The sequence below is a fragment of the Symphalangus syndactylus genome, chromosome 15 (assembly GCF_028878055.3).
Source record: "Symphalangus syndactylus isolate Jambi chromosome 15, NHGRI_mSymSyn1-v2.1_pri, whole genome shotgun sequence".
NCBI lineage: Eukaryota > Metazoa > Chordata > Mammalia > Primates > Hylobatidae > Symphalangus > Symphalangus syndactylus.
In genome coordinates, this window is record NC_072437.2 from 49,205,484 (window position 1) to 49,218,009 (window position 12,526).

At 34.6% G+C, this 12,526-nt stretch overlaps 1 long non-coding RNA gene across 2 annotated transcripts; it reads left to right on the plus strand.

The window, feature by feature from the left end:
* Positions 1 to 5,394: 5,394 nt before the first annotated feature.
* LOC129463598 (uncharacterized) lies at positions 5,395 to 11,779 on the plus strand. Of its 2 annotated transcripts, none has more exons than XR_008651235.2 (3): positions 5,395 to 5,513; positions 6,361 to 6,576; positions 11,688 to 11,779. It is a non-coding gene; the product is annotated as an uncharacterized lncRNA (long non-coding RNA). The 2 variants fall into 2 exon arrangements; XR_010115926.1 differs by lacking the exon at positions 11,688 to 11,779 and adding an exon at positions 10,358 to 10,716.
* The last annotated feature ends 747 nt before the right edge of the window (positions 11,780 to 12,526 follow it).

A 12,526-nucleotide genomic window follows, 5' to 3' on the forward strand; every position in this document is an offset into this window, starting at 1 on the left:
AGGTATACAGATTTAGATATTTCAGTTTAAAATTCTAAACATATTTAATGAAAGAATAGGATTTTACTGAGTTAATATTTGCTAGGGGAAACTAATTAATAGATTTCAGGAATCTTGTCTAGCTCTTCCTAAGATGATGTGAGGTGAATAAACCAACCAGTAATAAAGGTGATCATTTAATAGTTTATAGATTGACACGACTCTTAGAAAGGTTAAATTTTCCTCCATTAGTTTTTTTCTCATTAAATTTCTTTATGCCATTTTCTACAATGTGTTCTCTGACAAGCATTGAGTCATTGGTGCACGCAGGCAAACAGCCCATAAATTCACTGCATAAACACAGATATGCGCTCACATTCACATGCGTGTAGAGACTCACAGACGTTTCGGCTCTGAGGTGAGGCGATTTCAAGTTCATCTGTTAAGAAGGACACTTTCATTCTCAGCCGTCAGAATGCAGTGCATTAAAGAGCCTCAGTGTGGAGCTCAACCACAGCCCACAGCAGAGGATCTTAGGGCCCTACCACCTTGGTGCAAGGTCATTCAAATTCCCTCCCTCGGTTTTTCTGTTTCTCCTTTATCCAACTGGGAATTCAACAATACAATCTTGAGTGGAGTCTTCAGACTATACCATTAGCTTATTGAGCAACTGCACCTGCTTTTAAATTTTAATGATGCATTTTTAATATGATAAATGTAGTATACTTGAATGGTTTTATATGCAGGTCAGATAAACTATGATTTTTGTTACTCTTCAAATATTACTTTCCAAAGAATAGGCTTATAATTGTAAGGCTTATATAGTTATAGATGTGCCTGTGGCTTAAAAATGACTGCTGTTCTGTCTCAGTGAACAGAAAGTAGATGTTGAAAGCAAGTGTTTTAAAAATTTCATAAATTGAGACATTTTAACTTGGAATTCAAAAGAGTAAGAAATATGTTTTACTAATATTCTTGCTAATTGTGTTTAAGAAAACTTTAGTTTACTGAAACAATATAAAGATGACATGTAGAAGTTACCATGGAAACTATTCAGGACTCCATTTTTTCATGGCTTGGGGAAACAGAAATCGTGAAGGTTTGATATGGTAATTACCTGATTAAAACAGGAAATATCTGGAAATCAGATTTATTTAAAAGTTGGGATCTCCTTACACATCTAGACACCTTTAATCTTACAACTCCACAGGGAGCTTACAATGACCCAAAAGTAGAGATAAGGGGAAATAGTTCTATTTTTATGAAAGGCTATTTAATCTGCAAAATGAAATAGAAGATTGTGATGAAAGATTGAGGCAATTTCTCAGGTAATTAAAAAAGTTCTTTTAAATTACCCCAATTATCTGGATATTTCACAAGAAGAAAAGATGTTTGATTGGAATTAAGAGGATATTAAACTAATTTCTGTAGGTTAGCATATTTTTTAAAACATGCTTTGGAACATATCATTGTTTTTGAAGTCTTATTTCTTTGTAAATTTAAAAATCTCTAGCATTGGTTAAGAAATATTTTATATTTTTTGAATAAGTAACATTCCTCCTTTGCTTTAAAATAGTTTTGTGTTCTTTCTGATATAATTGCTACTTATACATATGCTTTATTTTTGTGTGGCTCTTTTGAAGCCTTGCATATAGTTTAGAACTGCATAAGTAGCTAAAATCTGAAACAATCATATTAAACTCGTCTTCATTAATAAAAGCATAAGAGGGATCAGAAAGCTTGTTTTCTGAAAAGAAGCATTAGCAAAATCACTTTAATAAATCTAATGTGATATTACAATAGTTATTTGAAAATGGCTCAATTTAGTCTTGGCTTTCTCATAAACATAACAGAAAGTCCTATTGAGTTTGTAAAGATAGATTCTGAAAACACTCATACTCTTATATCAGAACTACTCGTATAGACACACAGTTTTGGATAATACAAACAATTATAAAGGAAAAAAATACAAATGTATTCTATATATTCAGAAAGACTAAGGATATAAAACTCATATGATAAGAATCTTGGATATTTGGGTGAGAAAATTGACCAGATGAGCATGCTATTTTTAAGACCAAAGAACAATAATACATTTAATCCAACAGCAATCTTATATACAGCCACTCCTATATCTATCCCTCTGTCACAGGATTTGGCAATGGTTCAGTATGAACTAAACCCTGAAGTTAATTTAGTAAATTGCCTAGCCCACAATAGTGGAAGGAACCAGGAAATTAGACAGGACTAACAAATAGTGTGATGAATGTCACATGTAACAATATCTATCATCAGTTTGTGAGATATTAATCCCAAATAATTTGTTACTATTTGAAAACACTTTAAATCTTATTTTATATGTTTAAACTAATTCATTGATTGATTGTGCAAACCACCCATTTTTAGAAAACAAAATCAACCTTTTAGCAAATGGCTGAACTAGAAAATAGTAGTGAAGTGATCATCCTCCTGACATTAAGGGACCTGGGTTCCAGTTGTCCTTTAGGAGCAAATGATACGGGAACCTCCGTTCTCTCACTTGGGTAGAGTCAATAATATTAAAGTTTTTTTCAGCTCTATAATTCCTTCAAAGTGAAATTATTTACATTTCTAGTACTGCACATATCAGTCAACATCATTGTCAATCATTTGTGGGTTTTGTCATCTCCACTAGTCTGTAACCTTTTCACAAACAGGAATTATACCATTTCATTTCAGCATACTCAGAGCTGAACACCAGGCCTGGCAGACAGGCATAACCTGATAAGATGTGATGAATGTGTATACACAACTGTTATTCTTCTAATAAACGTAAATAGTTCAATGAGTATCACATTGCAGATCCTTATGGAAACCAATCAGCTCAATGCACTGTGACTCATTTTTACCATATAGAAGGGGTAAAATGTGTCCCTTACTAGGAATAGCAATAAAACTGCATTCTTAATTCATGTATGCAGAGTCCTGTAAAAGATGGACTTCAGGAAGCGTCACAGAGAGGTTGGTAAACATTGTATAGAGACCATGGATGAGATTACCCTCTGGACACCAGGGAAAGATGAAATTCTAAGATCCATGTGTACCCTGGCCTCTTTGCTGAGATTACAAATGTGTGCACATTTGCTCTTGTGTGCTTTTGAGCATTAATTTACTAGAAACTGAATTGAGTCCAAAATCTATTTCTATTCTGGCAGTGTAGCATGCCAGAATTTTTTTTTTCTTTATGTACTTTTGGCATATGTTCAATTATAATTAATTCTTAAAAATAATATTTCAGTTCTATTCTGGCTTAAAGACGTTAAGTCTCACCAATATTTATTTGCACAAATAAGGACCTAGTTCATGCCTAAAAAGCAGTAAAAGTGACAGCTGATTTTGGGTTAGTGGTAAGAGGAAGCGAGAATTGTCAAGTACAATGTATGACTCCAAGAGGCTCTTATTTGTACTTGCAACATAGTGTGATTTAATGTAAATAGGATATTATTGATATGTAGCCCACACACTGCTACCTGAAATTATGGTTTTTTAAATTTGTTTCCTTTTGTGTTTTCAATATCCACCATTAGACTATGAGCTCTGTTTTATTTTCTGCTTTATCCCCAGTGTCTGTTTACTCAATGAGTATTTACTGAGTCAATGAATACAGTCATTCTCCAAGAATCTATAGAATACTTACTGTGTGCAATATTGTTTTAGTGACTTGGGGGATTAAAAAGAAATCATAAAGATACTTATATGAAAGTGACCACCAGTTTACTTATAATAATTAGTAAAACCTAAAGAACAATTTATAATGAAATACAGGAGAATTGTGCAAAATGATTTTTTTCTTTTTTAGTAAGGGTGTTGAGATAACCCAGCGTTTAGAGACAGATGTCTTCATGTAGGCACTGGGTCTTGAACATAACCTTGATGACATGTTATATATTATATGTATATGACAATATGGGGTAGCCGTGAACTAAGAAGTGATACTAGATGTTCTATCTTTTGGGACAGTAAGGAGTTTTCTTTGACTAAAGTAGATGGTGTAAATGGAAAGTGATTTGGAGATTAGCATGGGTACCATTACAAAGGTCCTTTAAAAAGATAAGGACATTTGTTTCTGATTTAGTAAACAAATGAGTGATATAATGAAGATGGTATTTTAGGGAAATGAATGTAGCAGTAATGTTTAGGATCATTTGAAATGTTGGTGGAGTCTGAAATCTGGGTGATTATTTTAAGAGAAATAATAGCAGTAATTCATATATTAGATCATAGGGGCATAACGGCATAGTCAGAATGGAGAAAAAGACTCCGGAAGACATTATAAAAATCAGACACTTTTAAGTAACTGGAGTAGATGAAGGGAAGAGATATGTCAAAGGTGATTAGAAGGTTTCGATTCAGAGTGATAGGGAGAATATGGTATCTATTGTAAGAGAAGTGTAGAGGGAAAACTAGTTTTGAGGGAGAGGAGAGAATTGGATTTTTGGGTAGACACAGCTGGGGTCACTTGGGCAAATCTGCTTGCCATCATTGCATAATATTAATTAACTCAACGTTGTTTATTGAGCACTACCCTGTGCTGGATAACATGCTAAGCAGTAGCAACCCAACAGTGAAAAACAAATAGATATTCCCTGCCTTCAGGGAAGGAGGTGATACCAACTAAGACCTTTGGAGTAAGGGAGAGTGAATCAGCCAAAGGCAGAGAGTGGAACAGCATCTGAGACAAGATGGATAGTATATATAAAAGCTTGAGGGCAGAGAGAGTCCAGCATATTTTAAGGGGTTAGCTTAGTATGGCAGGAGGATGCATAGTGGCACCTTCTCCTAAATTCATATGATTCTATTTTTATTCTCTCATCTTGGTATATGTCATTCATAGTAGTGCACAAAAAACAGATCCATTTCTTAGGGGAAAATTGAAATAAGTACATTAATTACTTAAACATAATGAATTATATATAAGTATTACAAGTTTACATAAAAATAAATAACCTCAGATATTTTTGGTTGAGAAAGACTTACGAAATCATCTATCTTTTTCACCGAAGTGGCACTATGTGGCCTCCTGGTTATATAAAGATCCCATTTAGTCCTTTAGGAGAAAAGGGTAGCAGAATCTTCTGTACCATAAGGAAAGCCCTACAGAACACCACTTGATATGTTAAATATGGGGAAGGAAAAAAACTGCAAGTGGTGTACAAGAACCTTTTGGAGAATAAGAGATTGAACCCTCAAATTGCTGATCTCTGGGGTTAAAAGCTAGGAAAATCCATTAAGGTGGACTTGGGTGGCTAAGATTCAAGCTGTAGGTAGGAGAAGACATCAATAGCTTCAAAAGGGACGTTTAATCTAGTGACCTACGCATAATCCAAACTTCTAAGTACTGAGAAGGAGGGTGAACCTATACCTGTGTGGTGGGGCTGGGGTTCATTAGGACTAAGAACGCCTGGCATTATATTGTGCTTACAGGAAAACGACTGCATATATGAATGTAAACTTGGCATAGCTTGAGGCCCAGAGCAGTCATGGAAGAGTATCTGGTAGACTGTCCAAGAACAGTTTTTAACAATGGTGCATGTGGAAATAGCAACAGTAGTGAACTGAACAGATTCTCCATCTCCTTTTTGTTGAGGAGTTTAGCAAATGGGTTGGCTGCTTTAGGCCCAATGTGGCTCAGGATGATTGGACAGTCAGAGACCAAGGAGGCTGCAAAGAAGAGACTGAACTTTCTGCTTAAAAGAGTGATGTTTGGGTTTTCAAAATATTAACAGGAAGGGCCAAAAAGATGTGGCTGTAACTACTTCATAGGATTGCTGTGAGGATTTAACTAATTCAGATCTAACATTTAGACCTGTGCATGGTATAGGTTAAATACTCAATACTGAGAACTTGATTTGGTGAAATAGCTCAACCTGGAAATAAACAGATCGATAGGTCGATAGATAGATAGATAGAGATTACCAAAATGTACTTCTCTCAATAGAGAAACTATTTGGAAAGGAATATCAAAATTTGTTCTGATGGGTATGAAATAAAAACCAATGACAAGTTGGTCTTAAATTTTTTTAGCTGAGACACCTGTATGGATGATAATCCCAAAGGAACCATGGTGATTAAGTCCAAGTGGTGAAATTTTTCTGTGCTCTGGGCAGCTCCTAGGTGGGTGGGACTAACGTTCATCTCTGTCACTCCTTTTCCTCAACAACTGAGGCTGCCAACTTACTCCCACTTTCATGTTTTGTATTTTCTTTCCTGAGACATGTTAACATGTTCAACTAGGAATTGTCCAGGCTCGTACACCTGGAAGCAATTCTGTTTCTGTGTCTGCAAATTAACCTTAGGGTTATGAGGCATGCCAACATGACTTATTATGACCGTCCTCCACAGACATGAAAGAGAGAAAGAGAAAGAAGCTGAATCGAGCAGAGAGGAGAGCTCCAGGAGGGCAGTGATTACATATCTTTCCTGTAATAGGTTTTAAGTCATAAACTTATTAGATGGGCTTGAGAGAAAGCCTTGCCGTATAATATGACAGAGCTTCTGGTGGTAGCACTTTGAGGGTGAAATGTTTCTGCATTCTTGCATCATCTGTTCTGGTTTCAGGTAAGCACCATTATTTTCTGAGGTCTAAAGAAATTTTAGAAGTGTTCTCAATGTTACTGTCAACGATCTTTAAGAGAATAAGAAGTTAGAAGATTATAGACAAAAAATTGTTGTAATTTTAGAAAAAGAAAATGATATGTTTTTTAATTTGCAAATCTATAGTCCCTAGTATTCTAGGATAGTGAACAAAGGAAGTGACAGTAGCAGTCAGTGTGAATTAAAAAACTATGCTAATCCCATTTCCTTCGTGATAGTTTTGCTAGATTGGGAGATAAAGTGTCATAGAGTGTACTTGGCAATTTGCCATGAAAGTGTTGTGGGTGAAATGGGAAAATGGTGACTGGATTTATAGGAGGTGCCCTCATAACTGGCTGCCCATCAAACTCATACACATATAAACCCAAGGAAGGAGTCCTATGCCTTTTGCTGCTAAAACTCACTGTCTTATTCACTGTTTCTCCAAGCACAGGGAGGCCTTGTTAATCTGCAGATAGAATTGAGTGGAGAGGCCTGGTAAGCTATCAATTAGATAAGTAGGGGAATCAAAGACATCTCAACAGGATGTGTGTGTAGGTCCAAACCAAAAAAATTGAGGCAAGATGTCCTTACTTGTGGTATTTTGTCAGTCAACATTTACTGAGATGCTTTAAGAAAATGTACTTAAACTCTACTTGCCTAAACAGAAAAGTACTACATTGTATGTTTAAATGACAATTTCCCTTGCACAAAAATATCTTGTGGAGGAAGAGCCTCAAAATATCAAGAAGAAGATGAATATTTCTGATAAAGGGCATATTCAACACACACACACACACACACACACACACACAGTTTTAGAGCAAGCAAAAAAAAAAGACATGATGTGTTTCCAGTTTCTGGTCTCAACATTGCATTTTTCTATTAGACCTGTGAAATGAAAATTAAATGTTACTGTTCTTGCCCTGTTCATTAAGATCCCAGGTTTCGTAAACCCCTTCCATCTGAGAATCCTAACGGAGGTAGGAACATTTGCTTAACTGACATTGGGAAACGGCTCCCATTCATGAGGATGAAATACATCATAAGTATTCTATAGTCTTGGTTTTGTACTTCCTTATGCATAGTATAAGCTCAGAGAGGACAAGATGTCTTTTGTACTCTTTTGCAAATTCTAGTATGTTATCAATAATGTACTAAGTTTTAAATTCTCATTGTTAGTTGCCAGGGTGGCAATAAACGTGTGTCATCCTCCATCCTTTTTCGTCTTATTCTGTTCTCCAGTTAATAAAAGTCGATTCCTTTTATTTAGAAAAAAGATACAAATTCTAAGTATTTCAACCTCCCAGTGAAACCAGCCTATTATCCTCTAGTTAAGTAAGCAGACAATGGATCAATACTGTCTTCTAAAATATCCGTAGGACATTATCTATCAGCATTAACCTCATTGGCTGGAAGTTACCATTTCTCTATAAACACTGTTACTGAGATAGCCCCTCCTTGGCAGGTTCCCCCTACCCCCAACAAAATACATTAGAAACTGTGTTTTAGTGTAATAACAGAGATTTATTCCTCCCCTTTATTTTATAAAAGATAGTATGATTACAATGATTTCTCCCTCCAGGTTTTTGCCTGGAATCATGAAGGCTAAAATATTCATTTTGGTATCATTTACCAGAGTTAATTATAACACATTTGCTAATATAAAATACCATAGTTTCAAACTTCATTAAACTCTATTATAATTACTCTTTATTATTCCAATCTTCCAAGTCCTTTTCTTTTGAGGGTGAGAGTGTGTAGGAAGTAGAGTGTAAAAATATTTTGGATATTGGAAGATGAAATGACCTTTTGTATTACTCACTTTTGAACTATGTTTCACTTTTAGCAGTAAAAAGTACAAGTTGCCATGGAAATGTATGACTGTTTTATGTATCAAATGTGGGTGTGTGTTCAGTGGTCTCTACTTTTCTGGTAAGAAAAGAGAAATATTTGAGTTAAACTGTAGAGAATACAGAATGCTCTTAAACATTATTATAAAAAGATGCCCAATTTTAGTGGCATGATGTAGAATTTTACATGCCTTGCAGGACAGTCATATTTTTGTGGTACAGGATTAAGGGATAATAAAAGCTGTTCTATTTATAGACACTGGGGGAAAATGTGTAGAAAATAAACAGTTTGGAGGCACACATTCACACTTATGCTAGGTAGTTTTATTTTGGACTGTATCGTAAGGATGCTTCCTTTTTCGATTTGTAATATAAATCTCATTACATGGTACAGATTAAGTACTTAAAAATCTTGAATTTATGATTTAACTTGATGGGCAATGAGTCAGAGTTTTCAACTTTTATAAATTGAATGTATTAATATGCACGTAGAGCTAAATCCCACCTAGATGTCTGGCAGGCAGACAGGTATTCCTGAAATTTAGACATGGGGACTTTTAAGAAATGCAGTATCTAGAGCTGAATAGTTTGACTCAGAAAACATGAGTTTTGGACCTTGGAATTGGTCTTGGCATATTATACTTGACCAGATATTTTGACTCTCAATCTCCCTCCATTTTCTTTTATAAAGAGAGTGCTTATTTTGTGTTCTAGAAAAAAATGGAAATGTGGGACTGAATTAATTATTTCATAAATGACTTGAAGATTCAAAAACAATCACTGAGCAAGTGCCCAGAATTTATAAAGGGTGCAGCCTTCAATCATTTTCCTCACTCCTCCAAATACAAGACCGAAAACTATGGAGAGCTTTGTTTCCCCAACTGTTCTCTTCATAGACAAAATTTTGAAAAAAAATTAAACCAGGGCTCAATTTATGTTTTTTCACACCTAATGAGGTGAGAAATTCTAGGCATCCCCAAGAAACATTTTCAGTGTACTGGAATTTGATCTCTGTGAAATTTAGCAGCCTCATTTTGACAGTTTTAGCTTAATTTTACATAGTTTTTCCCTTACATTGTTTTAAGCTTGTGCTAGCTTTTCTTTGTTGATAACACAGATGGCACTGAAACAAACCAAGTGAAATCCTGCTTTCTTTTTAAAATGCAGAAAAAAATTTAAAAGAAAATTTACGTAAAAACTTTTTAGTTAGAGAAGAATCCCTTTTAAACATCATGTTAGAGAAAGAATTTCACAGAAATCATTAGGACTTTAATTTTTATAGTAAAGAAAAAATATAATATCCATTGCCATTAAAATGTCATATTTACTGGGTATCAATCAATAATAAATTGTTCTTGTGAAATTTTAAAAATGTAAGCAATCTAAAAATATTGGACAAAATATTTACCCAGAAGGTTTATGTGTTAGTAAGTTTTGATTTTATTGCATACAGGTCAGTTAGTTCTTCAAAGATGTGTTAATTCCTTCAGGGCACTAGGCATGCATGGCTGTAGTATTATTCATTTTATGGAATTAAGTAATAATCTCCATAGGTTTATAATTTCCTCTGAGAAAGCAACTTAACTCACTAAGAAAGTAAGACTAAATAGTCTACATAATCCAGGAGTGGTAGAGGGAGGTAAATATCATTTTCAACTGAGAAAAAAAGATTGGAATGCATTCTAGCATTTTTTTCTTCGCAATTGGACCTTCCCATTTCTATGTCTTAGATTATTGCAATAGCTTCTTATGCAGCCCATTTGATTACAACGCTTATCTTCCAAGTCTAATATACATGTTGATATCAGGTGTCTTTCTGAAGACTTTAGTCATTTCTCAGCTCAGAAACAATCAGTGACTCCTCTTTGTCTGAGATCCCCTACAATATGTATTTTTTGGTTTTATCCCTTTAGTTTCTCAAATTCTGATTGGTCCGCTGAACGCTGAAAATAGCCTGGATGTGAATCAGACTGAATTTGAATACCAAACTCAACACTCACTCACTTAGGCAAATTACTTACACACTCCGTGCTCCAGTTGCTCATCTATTGAACGGAGATGAAAATAATAGTTCCAGCTCCTAGGGCTTTTGTGAAAATAAAATGAATGAACTCATGTAAATGCTTATAGTGGTGCCCAGCATACAGTAAGCATAGCTTAGATATCAGATATTACTATTACTTCTGCTTTCTCTGTGGTTTGTTCCTGCTGTCATTACTACCTGGCAAGTCTCACAGTCTCTGCATATCCAATTACCACTCCTCTTTAAAACCAGGGCCAGATGTTTTATATATCATGAAAATGTATTATTATTAAAATAAAAGGGTATGCTCTCAATTACTAAATCATGGTTTATTCCAATCATAATGCACTCTTCTTAGCCTGCCTTGAATCCTAGTTGTATTTACAAGTGTCTTTATCTTGCCCATGGGTAAATGAACCATTAGGAGCAGAAATGATATGCTATACACTCTTGTGCCTCTGGATATGTCAAAATAGCAATCGTTGAGGGTAAATATTGAGAAATATCTCCTTAATGTCCAAATATTTTAATACTATATATTTCAACATATGACTCTTATGTTAGTCTGTAACTAGATTCCTTTTTGCAGCTTAAAATTTTGAAATTTGGTTAGCAGTTCTCTAATAGGTCATCTTTGTCAGCATAGGTTTTTCCTAGACTTAATGAGACAAAACTAGAATTTTTTTAAGAAAAATTCTATCTCAGTAAAGTTATATTTTTCTACATGGTAGAGTGTAGTGTGTTACTGTGCAGTGGTTTTGGACATCTACATTTAATAAGGAGAGTCTTTAAAAGCAAGGCTGAATATATGTATAATTATATATAGAAAGAAAAATTTATTTAAAATTTATACTGTGGTATTTGCCCACTGAAATCTTTGGCTATTTCTGAAGGATGCACTCCCCCTCTCTTCTTTTTTTTCATTAATTTTTCCAGGTACCATATAATACTTAAATTTTAAGTTTAAGTTTCAAGGGGATGTGGAGAAGTATCTTTACAAAATTCAGATATTCTTCATGTGAATTTCAGCCAAAAACCAACTTATCATGCCACTGAAGCAAGATATGTCACTATGGAATTTGATTTATTACATGCTTCAGTTCTTAATGGAACAGAATAAGGCAATCTACCATGATTGTTGCTTCGAGCATAAGGTTAGAGAAGAAGTAATGCAAACAACCTCAAAATAAGGATGATGGAAACTATCTGCTTCTCTCTAGGCTTCGTGCTGACATCCACCTTGGATCCTCGGGTCACTCTCAGCCAGATCATCTCAATCATTAGCCTCCTTATGTGACATCTGAACAAGCTGAAAAATTATTTTTTTTTAAATTGGAAAAATAAGTGGTTACACTGCATCCTCTGTGGAAAATTTGGAAGTATACTTTGTAAATATGAGAAATTCATGAGGCTCAAGTGATTTATATCCTCCTTCAAGAAAATAGGGATTGGAGTAACAGAGAACCTTCTTATAACTCATGCAACTCATTGCAAGGTCAGTAGCCAATAAAGACATCACCATCCATGATTAATTGTAGACGGGCTCCACCCCCAACTTTCCTTTTATCCCAGAGACCTAGATAAATGTCATGATGGGCCTTTAGTGTTCCAGCTTTGTTCTTTTCGGGCATCTAGCAAGACATAACAAGGGAGAATTAAAGAAAAAAATATGTTAAGCTGATAAAATTTCATCTCAGAAGTAAAATGCTACGATACTAAAGAGATGCTTTTGCAGGGTGAGGAGTAAAGAAATATATTATTTGATTGGCATGAGAATTACCCTAATATGCACAGCATCATAATTTACAGATTTATTCATTTGTATACCCGATTCAACTGACCTCTCTCTCTCTTTTTCTCCTTTTTCTTTCTCTCTCTGTATGTATATATATATGCAGACCTTCTCACAAAATGCTTAAGTACTCTCTATACCAGCCTTATTTACAGTGAGGAAACGATTAGTAATACTGCCAAATGTTTGTAGGAAACTTCTTAGTTTTCAAAATAATTTCATATGTATATATATTTATTTTGATATATAAAGTAACCCCCTAAGAGA